This window comes from Botryllus schlosseri, unplaced genomic scaffold, assembly GCF_051294905.1.
Source record: "Botryllus schlosseri isolate E-star unplaced genomic scaffold, Bs_hap1 Bs17a, whole genome shotgun sequence".
Taxonomy (NCBI): domain Eukaryota; kingdom Metazoa; phylum Chordata; class Ascidiacea; order Stolidobranchia; family Styelidae; genus Botryllus; species Botryllus schlosseri.
The window spans coordinates 2391576-2402350 of NW_027648626.1; positions in this window are offsets into that span (position 1 = coordinate 2391576).

Below are 10775 nucleotides of genomic sequence, written 5' to 3' on the forward strand. Positions count from 1 at the left end.
TTGCGCGTATACTGGTGTGGGCAAACAAGCGCGACGTATGTCTGGATGGTATTTTTTCGTGGAAACACAGGGTGTGACATGTTTACTTTGAATATTGTTCATTGGTTTATCGATTCAGAGTTGATATCCGGATCCGGTTACATACTTTATCATTGCCGATTTCAAACTGAATGTCGAGACATACATTGACCAATAAAGACACAATATAGCAAACATGCCGGAGGAAAACTCGACCAGGAATTGTTATCGCGATGAGTGACATAAATCCAACCGTTTTCCGAACACCGTTATCCACATACCAACCGTCTTCGAGGAGGTGTTTTATTCAGACATTTTGACTCTGGAAAATCCAAAGCACGAACCCGGACATCACAGAACTATCGAGGCCTATTGTCCAATTTTCCAAAACATGCATTTCGGTGTACAAGAGCATATTGTATGTGGTTAACCGATGATATTGATGTGATAAGACCGATGGGGTATACTCTGAAACCGGTTGTCTGTGTATATTTCCGTCACTGTTTGTTGTAACAATATACAAAAATATCAAATTGACCGGTGTGGTTGTCAGTTTTCAAAACGAAAATGGTATTGTTACCCAGGGAAAAAATGTATTTCCAAGTGAAAACGGTATTGGTACTCAGTTAAATGATAGTTTCCAGACGAAAAGGGATTGTTACCCAGGAGAAAATGATTAGTTACTCTAGGTAAAAGTATTTTTCCAAGTGAAAATGTATTGTTACACTGGGTAAACGCCGGATCTCCAAAGGAAAATGATATTTTTACTCGGCTAAACGACGGACCACCAAGTGAGAATGGTTTGTTGCTCAGGGAGAAAAGGGAAAAATATATTTCCAAGTGAAAAAGGTTTGTTAACCGGAGAAAAAATATATTTCCAAGTGAAAAAAGGTTTGTTAGCCAAGGAAAAAATATATTTCCAAGTGAAAAAAGGTTTGTTAGCCAAGGAAAAAATATATTTACAAGTGAAAATGGTTTCTTACTCTGGGTAAACGTCAGATCTCCAAAGGAAAATAATATGTTTAGTCAGGTAAACGATTGACTGACAAGTGAAAGTGGTAATTTTACATAGGTAAACGTCGTGGGTTCAGTGTCGTTGGTCTTGTTAAACGCGGCTGTCGATGAACAAAAAAGACGAGTTGGCGGTATATGACTACGAAGGGAGAGAATGAAATTGTTATTTTGAGTACCAGAAGGTTGTTGTATGTAGATTTGACAGTAACCCTATCATTCGCATATGACAAACACAATCATGGCCATTAACTAACTTGCTCGGTCTAGATCAACGCAAAAGAGATGATTCGTTTTTTGAAACCGTAGCGAAGACCACATGCAAATCTATGCGATAGACTTCTATCTCCTTACATTCAGTCGTGTCGTGTCCATTTTAATACGGTCCCCACGTGTATGACATGCACACACTAACACCGTAAACAGAAGTCGATGATTTTGATTAATAAAAATATTTCTTGACTACAAGTATGTTTTGGGAAATTAAAATTTATTTTTCTGTATGTGACGAAATGAAAATAGATTCGTGGTTTTAATTGAGTTGTGACTGTGTTGTTTTAATGTACGTTTCAACAGGTAGACTTGACACTGAACAACAATTCACCTCACAAAAAATGTTTGTTGTATGATTTGTCACTGGTGCGCAAAGGGTTAGGAATATTTTTGTATGATAATATCTTCTAGCTGTTTTTGTTGTGAGGGTAATCATGTGGTGACTCAGCACGTTTCGTTAGCAAAGTAGATTGATCTATGTGAAAGATGTAAGGACTGTGACTAGAAAACATATGTACTTTGTTGTTGGAGTACTGCTATGGCGTTGACATAACCCTCTGGAAGTGAGTATGCTTTTCTTTCACGAAAGTTTACGTGGCTCCGTTGTAATAAATTTGTGTTAACTAAACTCGGATGGATACCGCAATTGTGCTGGACTTACACATGGTATTCGCATACTGCACACATACAAACTTTTGTGTAAACAACTCTGATGTTTCTGTTGGTACTAGTGCTGTGTTGAACTATTCGGTTCTTAAGACACATGAACAACCATTCAGACAATAAAGGTCTTGAGGTAACGAAACAGTTTGTAGAGTCAAACCAACCATTCGTAGTTTCGTAATATGAGAATATCGAGTAAAGTTGATTACTTTGTGTAAATATCTTTCGTACTTTTGTAAGAGTAGTGGGGGTCTCATGAAAAAGTAACTATAGTTGACAAAAACAAAATATTGAATGAAGGTTCGTCTGTTGTTTTCATAAGTCAAGAGAGTGAAAATTGTTGTTGTTGTTTTTGTTACACTAAATCGAAATAGTGTGAAAGCGTCACCAATCATTGCGTATGTTCGTAGCATGAGCGAATATATTCGTGTACCATGAATATCTTTCATATACACTTAGTATGAAATGAGATGCGTGGAATAATAATTAGTGTAAAACTTGTTGTGTTTGCTTGTGTACTTTTTTTATCATTGTTTGTTGTTGAAAGACGGGTGAGTTTACATTTAAATATAGTAAGCGGGACAACTCAAGTAATAAATTTTGCTCGGTTGAAAATCGACTCGTTTGAAAATACCGGTCAATGAAGTAACAGTATCAATATGAGTGGTATATTATTTTTCGCGAGATGCACCAATCTTCTAAGCATAACTTTTCAAAAAATTCGCCATGTCATAGAGAAGTAGTCGGTTGTTATGAACTCGAAACAAATGTACTTCGATTATCACGAAGGTGGAAATTACGATCAACACAGTATTTCGTAAGTGAATGTGCATCGTTTGGTATGTTCAGCAGTCAATAAATGTCAGGTAGTTAAACGATACATTTACAAGTTTACCGAAATCTTGATTTACAAATAACAGCTTGATGATGTAAAGCTCAACCACGCAAATGTGTTCATTGTAAAGTATTTGACACAAACAAAATATCGAATGGAGACTTCGGTTTCATTACCAAGCTAGTGAAAATTGTTTTCTGTTGGCCAGGTAGGACACATTTGACAAACATCGTACACATTGTATCTTCGTGATGGTAACGACTTTCAGCGGCTTGGTTTCATGTCGGGAATTATTATTTGAGGATTCAAGAATGATTTCAATCAATGCTAGAAATGAACAACAATACAAAACACGTTTAGCAAATAACAGTGTAGCAAGTACTTTTTTGATATTACGAGTGTTGGGCACTAGACACTTCTAGTTGAATTGGATGCATCTAACAAACATATCACAATTTACTTTCACAATAATCAAAGTCTTAGAGTGTATAACCTCGCGATATTTTACATTTAGCACGCACAATGAGGAGTTACTGAAATGATTAAGAATTGATCGCTAGCTTCGAACGGTACTCGATACTCAAAGTGATATTTTCATACTCTGTAAAGTGCATATGTTTCAATTCTCTGTCACAAATTCCGACAATAAATCGTTGGATTCAATAGTAACGATATTGTGATATACTGATTATACACTTAGTCGTTTCAATTACCCGTTGGGAATCGGGATAATAAAACATTTTGTATCGGATGTTCAATGTATGAATACTGGAATTATTACATCTTTAGTGCTGTTTATCGCAAACGATAGTTTTTAATAATTGTACTGGCTGTTGAATGTGTTAATACCGATATTGTCGTTTCATCTTTAGTCTTGGTTACTGGAAATATTTTCTGATATCTGCGATACGCAGAGTGATTTTTACCAAGGTGGAGTAATTTTCCTATCAAGAACATTTCAGACACACATAGTTTTACAGCTTAATATGTTAATAACATTGGTACTGAAAAGTTTGTTGCTGCCATAACATTTACCACAGTGTAGATCTAATTAACTCAAATAATTTAATAATAAAGTCATGATCAACTATTACAAAATCTCATATGTCAAATCAATGTGTCAATCCTTATGTTTACATCATGATAATTTTTGATATAACACCTGTGTTCGATTGTAAGAAATGAATTCTCAACATGTTGGGTAGACTTTCAAATCTTGCATACTCAAACATATTATGTTAATCCCAAACCGCACACCGAGTAGTATTTACTTTGGTTTATAAAATATACCGAGTAGTAATTACTTTATCTTACAGAATAGTAACGACTTTTAAAGTTGAATAAAAAAGATGTGTCGTAGGGATATGAATACAACCAAGCTTGTTAAGGATTTTGGATTGTGGTGATTACTCGCGTATAGTCTTGTCTACTTTTCATAATGATACTTTTTGCTTTGGTCGGGTAACGGATTGACTTGACAAGGCTTTTTTGTATTTTACTCTTTTGTGTATGGGAAGATGTTAAAATGTTGAGATGTAATACTATTTCCGTTCACTCGATTGCAACAAAAAATAACCAGATAGCTTGTTCAAGGTTTCGACAAATAGATTGAAATATTCCGATTTAACTCATCGCGTTACAAGTCGATCGCGGTATGCACAAGTGGTTGTCAAGTTAGAAATATTTACAACAGGTGCTATTTCATTGATTGATTCTATTGTGTGTAGTAACACATTAAAATATCGCGATAGTATTTACTGAAACTCCATTTGGTAAACGGAAAACTCAGTCGTGAATAGAGTTGTAAGTTTCAAGGATTGTTTCAAAGTATGATCTTGAAATGTGACTGGATCAAAGTTGGTAGTCATGTTTGTCAATATATTTCGATTCAGACTATGTCAAAGTCCAAATATTTCATTTTGGATTATCTGGATTTAACTTTAGAACACCCCTCGAATGGATTCCGACGCCGCGCTATAACATTTTTGCTGATAAGGACTCGAGGATTTTCATGATAGAGTTGACGAGTGATAAGATGCGTGTTTTTGTTAAGAGGTTGATTTCAAGTTAATAAAGACAATAACTGTATAATGCACATACTTGTGAGTCCTGATTCTTGTAGAATTATAGTTGGTATTGATTCTATAGATGTGAAAACGGTGCGAAGTGTCAAAACATATAGCGATCGCGTGCAAGTGACAAATTGTTGGTTTTCGAATCACGGTCTGTGCTGGTACTGGTATTCATTACTTATTACTTGATAGCAACAACCATCGACATATTACACTGTAGCGATTGGGATGTATGTAATGGCAAGACGCGAGAAATGGCTATGTCTTTGGTGTTATCTTGTGAGCGATCGGGGGATTTGTAACCTATTTCACACCTTTTTGAAGTGTTGGTTTGTGAACGCGGTTATTGTTGATATTCGAATCACCGTCTACGCCGGCTCTGGGACAAACTAATTACCAAAACATTACCATGTGCCAGATTTAGCAAACTATTCCACACCTTTTCGAACTGTTAGTTTGTGAGCGTGGTTATTGCTGATATTCGAATCACCGTCTACGCCGGCTCTGTGGTAAACTAATTACCGAAATATTACGTTGTCAACGATCGGCATGTATGTAACAGCGAGTCGCGAGCGATGGTTATGTCTTAGGTATTATCTTGTGAGCGGTCGCGGGATTTTACCAATATTTCACACCTTTTTGAATAAGCGTTCACTTCACAAAGGATTGGGGTTAGAGCGGAAATAAGTGGCAATTTGTCGATATTCAAGTTACCGACACTGGCGGTCTGTTATTCGTTACTTATTAAATCTTACGACTGAAATCAAGCTCTGTCCCAAACTGCTTACGAAAATTTCACCGCGTGAGTGATCGATATGCCTGTAACATCAAGTCGCGTATGTCTGAGACATTATCTTGTCAGCGATCGCAGGGTTTGCAAACTATTTCACACCTATTTGGAGTGTTAATATGTGAACGCGGCTATTGTTGGTATTGGAATCGCCGTCTACGCCGGCTCCGTGGTAAACTAATTACCAAGCGACTGATTCCTAGATTTAGCAAACTATTTCACACCCTTTTTGGTGAAAGTACGACATACCGCTAGCATTCTATCAACGAAAGTACGAATCATCGCCGCACCCATATGAATAACGATATATCGAAGTCGCATTAACCGCAAACGTTGGGATTAACTCGAATCGGTCATATTTAATAATTTGTAATATACACATTAACTAAGAATCAATCACGTGCCTATTTACTATTCCTGATACTTCTTCAACACAGCGCGAGAGTTGACTATACCCGAAAGGGCGATTCACGGCCGCACCCATAAGAACACATGGCGAGTCACCAGAGACCGCGTAAGAATACATGACAGGCGAATCACCGCCACCGCCTATAGTAAAAAAGGCGAGTCACCAACACGAGTTTTCGCGGCGAGTCACCGACGCAGCCTATACCTGAAAGGGCGAATCACGACCGCACCCATAAGAACACATGGCGACTCACCAGCGATAGGGGGGTCGAAAAGGGCGAATCACCAACACGAGTTTCGCGGCGAGTCACCAGCGGGCCCATAAGAACCCCATAGCCGCGTGCGACCGATCTATATAACTACTGTCGTTAGACACATGAAACATCACCGTGAACAGCATTGCTGAAATATTCGCGATGAAGTTTTCGACACAGCTATAAAGTCATGAGAACACAATCTAGCCAATTTACAGGCAAATTCAAGGTTGGAATTGCTCCAATTTGCAAATTGATCGATTTGTGTCCTATACGCAAGAGCAAATGCATTAGACATTAAAAGGAAACTCGTTTCATCAGCTTACCAGTCAACTACCATGGGAATCAAAATATATAGTCAAGGTAGCCCACCACTCTGTAGTGCTTATGCAATGATGAAGAGTAGGCTACAGTATAGAATCATTTCCTCACCTTTCAACAAATCAGATAACGCGAATGAAGTTCGCAAATCTTTAAATCGTCTTTTTTTGTACAATTGATCCAGCCACGATCTTGACGCATGCTCCTTATAAATTTCTCAAGGCATTCCGCCGATTCATATTTGGCGCCAGTGCAAAAACGTTTTGCTGGAACTTTAAACAAATGCGCATTGGCAGAGGTTTAGCACACCCTGGTATGCGACACTATCTCACATCTGACGCAACCAACTATTCATCAATCACCTATTAGTGAGAAAAAAAGTTATAAATATTATAGTAGCCTTCAATAAAATTGCTTTCTGTTAAATGGGTCTCATTGAACTTTCAGGTTGGCCACCCACCAGCAATAAGATTAATCACAAAAGCATCTTAATCAGTTTCACTTTCAAGATATCAGATGGCGTAATTGATGCTTACAAATGTTCGAATCTCAATCTGTCCTAATTTTCCAAGCTTTTTTACGCTCATCCACAGGTGCAGAAACCTAAGCAGCTAGTCATTACCTGCATATTGCGCATTGGCGGAAGTTTGATTAGACCTCAGTATGCAGTACTGTCTCACTATGCTCGCAAAACCTGTTAACAATCAACCACCAAACGAAAAAACAGTGGAATAACTGCCAGCAAAGGTGATAGCAGTACTCCACCACGGTCAACATTACTCAATGAAGTGTATGCAGTCAACCTTATCCGCGCACACGCTGATTTCGGCGGGAGTAAACCTTACAGCGTAAGGGGGCGTGGCAGTTTCCAATCATTGTATGGGTAAATCTGATTACGTGAGCAGAGAGAGGATCAAAATTGATAGCAATATATATGTAACTCCCCATCATATTGCCCGATTAAAACGTGATTTACTGAAATTTTTCGCACTTCGCGCGTCTAGGCGGGAAAGCTGTCTCACCAAACGAACACCCAATGGAGATGTCAATAGCGTAAAAAAGGCGACAACCAAAGGGGGGGCTGGGGGGCGAAGCCCCCCAGAAGTTAGGTTTGCCACCCTATGGGGGGCCCAAGGCCAACGTTTTGGGGGGGGGCTGACGAAGTGCTGTTACGGCCCTGGCTCGATGTCACAGTCTTCTTCTATATCATTCCTTCGTTGTCGGTTCCTTTTATAAATTATGTATTCGTAAATGTTCTATCTGTGAAGTGTATGTATCTTCCTCATTTCTTTACATAACATGATGGAATCCTGAAAATTCAATTCTGTATTGTAAGGCATCGAGATTTTGTGGAATGATCATGGATAGGTGACTTTTTTTCAGAGGTGGGTGATGTATGCAGCGTTGCTACTGAAGTAGTTGAAGTATTGCTACAATGATTTACTCAGGTTCAAATAGAAGTAGCGAAAATATAAATGTGTATAGTACTTTTAAAAAGTTCTAAAAGTAGATTTGGTTGTTCGCTCGGAGTCAGTTGGAAATAGTCACTTTTGAAATTGCAGGGTTAAGCTTAGTGACTGCCGCAAAATGGCCATTGAATATGTGCGTGCTATTTTCAAAAACCTTCAAAACTCAGGAGATCTAGATATCCCCGGAAAAAAACAAGTTGTGATGTTTTTGTTTGGTGAGTAGTATGAAAACACAATCACCCGCGGAAGTAGGCAAACCTACTCGAGTACTCAAAATAACTAGAATTACTTCTTTAAAAACGACATCTGCTTGATATTTAATTATATATGATGTTATTGATGTAGGAACATGATGGAAAAGCGACACCTCAAGTTGGAATGAAGGTTGTGTCACTTGCAACAAAGGTTGAACGTCCGCGACTGTGTGAACATAAGCCTCGTTGGTCGTCACAAGGCTACATCACGGGGATTGCGTATAATTGCGAGTCGTCAATGTGTGAATTGGATTTAAGATACGCGCATGACGCGCGAAATTTATCTTGTGAACTAGGTGTAAGAATGTACGAAGTACGTGTACGTGAATCAACGTTTATATGGCAGCGGTCCGCTAGCATAATCAGAAGAAAAATGCCAGACGCGAGAAAGAAATGTGATTTTAAAGCTATTCAACAAGTCAACGCTTATTGCCACTGATAAATATACCCAACGAATTATATATCATCGCTAGTTCCTTAAAGAAGTATTGCTGAGGAAGCCTTTGTTTACAGCACAACTGTGTATGTGATGAAGCGTGACCAGGAACACGCTGAAACGCAGAGCTCACGGTAGTTTCCAATCATTGTATATATATATCATTGGTGGCCCGCGACTACATTCACTAGCGAGCCAACCAACGTTTTCGACCATGAACATTAGCCTAACAAGACCAAGCCTTGTTCCAATTAACCTTATGTTTACGTGCAGTCTTAACCGAGGGTTTGTACGTCCAACATGCAGCCAGAGAGTTCAAATAACTTCTGTCGACCACGGATTGACCTTAACTATTGAAGTAGGTTACATAACGTTACTAAATTGATTACCTACTGTTTTTGGTCTCTATGATTCACGCTCAAAGCTAATATTAAATGCGATTGATGTATCGATTCAGCAATTCGGTCTGCCGAACGGAGAAGTTGCCCGCCCCGGTTCTGAATGTTCACGCACAATAATCAGCTCGACAACTCGCTAGATTCTCAATTTCATGCTTTCAATACAGTTTACTTTTAAAAACAGTAGACAAGTAACAAACCCATTTGTGTCCGATTCATTTCGCAGAACTCTTACGCAGTTGTTAGCAACAGATAGGACAAAGGCAGAGGGACATTGAATTCCAAACCTAACCTGAACACAGTCCTGTCTTAAATTTAGTATCGATATATTTATAGAAACCTGTTTTTCCAAAGCCTCAGGTCCAGAAAACAACAACCCAATATTATTCAAAATACTGAGGCAAAGTGAAAATGTCAAACTAGCTGTAGTAACTAGAAAAAAATAATCAAAACTTCTGTACAATCATTTGTACATACTAAGTGTTAGAATGTGGAATCAAAATTGCTGTTATTCCTAAGTCAAGAAAGTGATCGTATTTTGGCTTTGGGAATAGTCAGGATTAACATATCTGCGAAAAGCAATGCTTTTTGTGATTTTCATAGCCGTGGCCTAATTTCCATTTTGCATATATGCCATGACCACCACTCGGCCTCAGTCTCCTTTTGAGCCACTGCCATACGGCAGGTTTAGGCCTAGCAGTTCATAACGAATCATCGTGTACGTTTTCACGAGCACGAGAATGGCAAATGTATGTATCCCAAGCTTGACTTGTTTCCAACTACACAGTTATTATGTAGCCTTTACAGAAAAACCGGAAATTAGATTATAATCAGATTAATGGCATTTCGCTCTAAGTAGGCAATACAGACAACTGAAATTATCCAATTGCCCAAGTCTGTCTGGATCGTCTCCGTCTTTTTGGTTCAACTGTTTGATTTTTGAGTCCGACTTGGATTATAAATTGGGGCCCGCAGTGTGCTTCGCCCTGTCGCTAGATGTCGGCATGATGAAGGAAGCGCTTTTCGTAATGAGTTCTCCCTCGACAAATTTGAATTTTTGTCGGCGTCTGATTCAGTCGCTGTGACAACCTGTGACCCAGGGAGGGGGTCCGGGGTTTGAATTCTACGACTTCTTCGTTCGAATGAGCCGCCACATTCTTACTCGCTTTGGAACGTCGCACAGGACTGGGTTGGTTACCGTCCTCTTTGACCTGTAATAATAGTAGGGGGTCAGTCAATACTAGCATTGGAATCACAGGATTTCAAGGTATATTCCGGTCCCGATTCCAGAATTAACTTGATTGAAATCCCGGGATTTCGCAAAAAGATCTACCAGACCTGAAACTACTTCCACTTACAACTAGGCCCACAATACTTTACGTTTTTACTTATTTGGAAATTTCTACTATTTGTAAGCCTACCTGAAAAAAAATTTACGGCACTACTTATCCTTCTCTTTGAGTACCAATGATAAATAATTTGACCATATCTGCTCCGGAAACAGCAACGTCGAATCACCATAACCTCGACCTCCAGACACATTCGTCACCCACCTTTTTACATTGGTATCAAC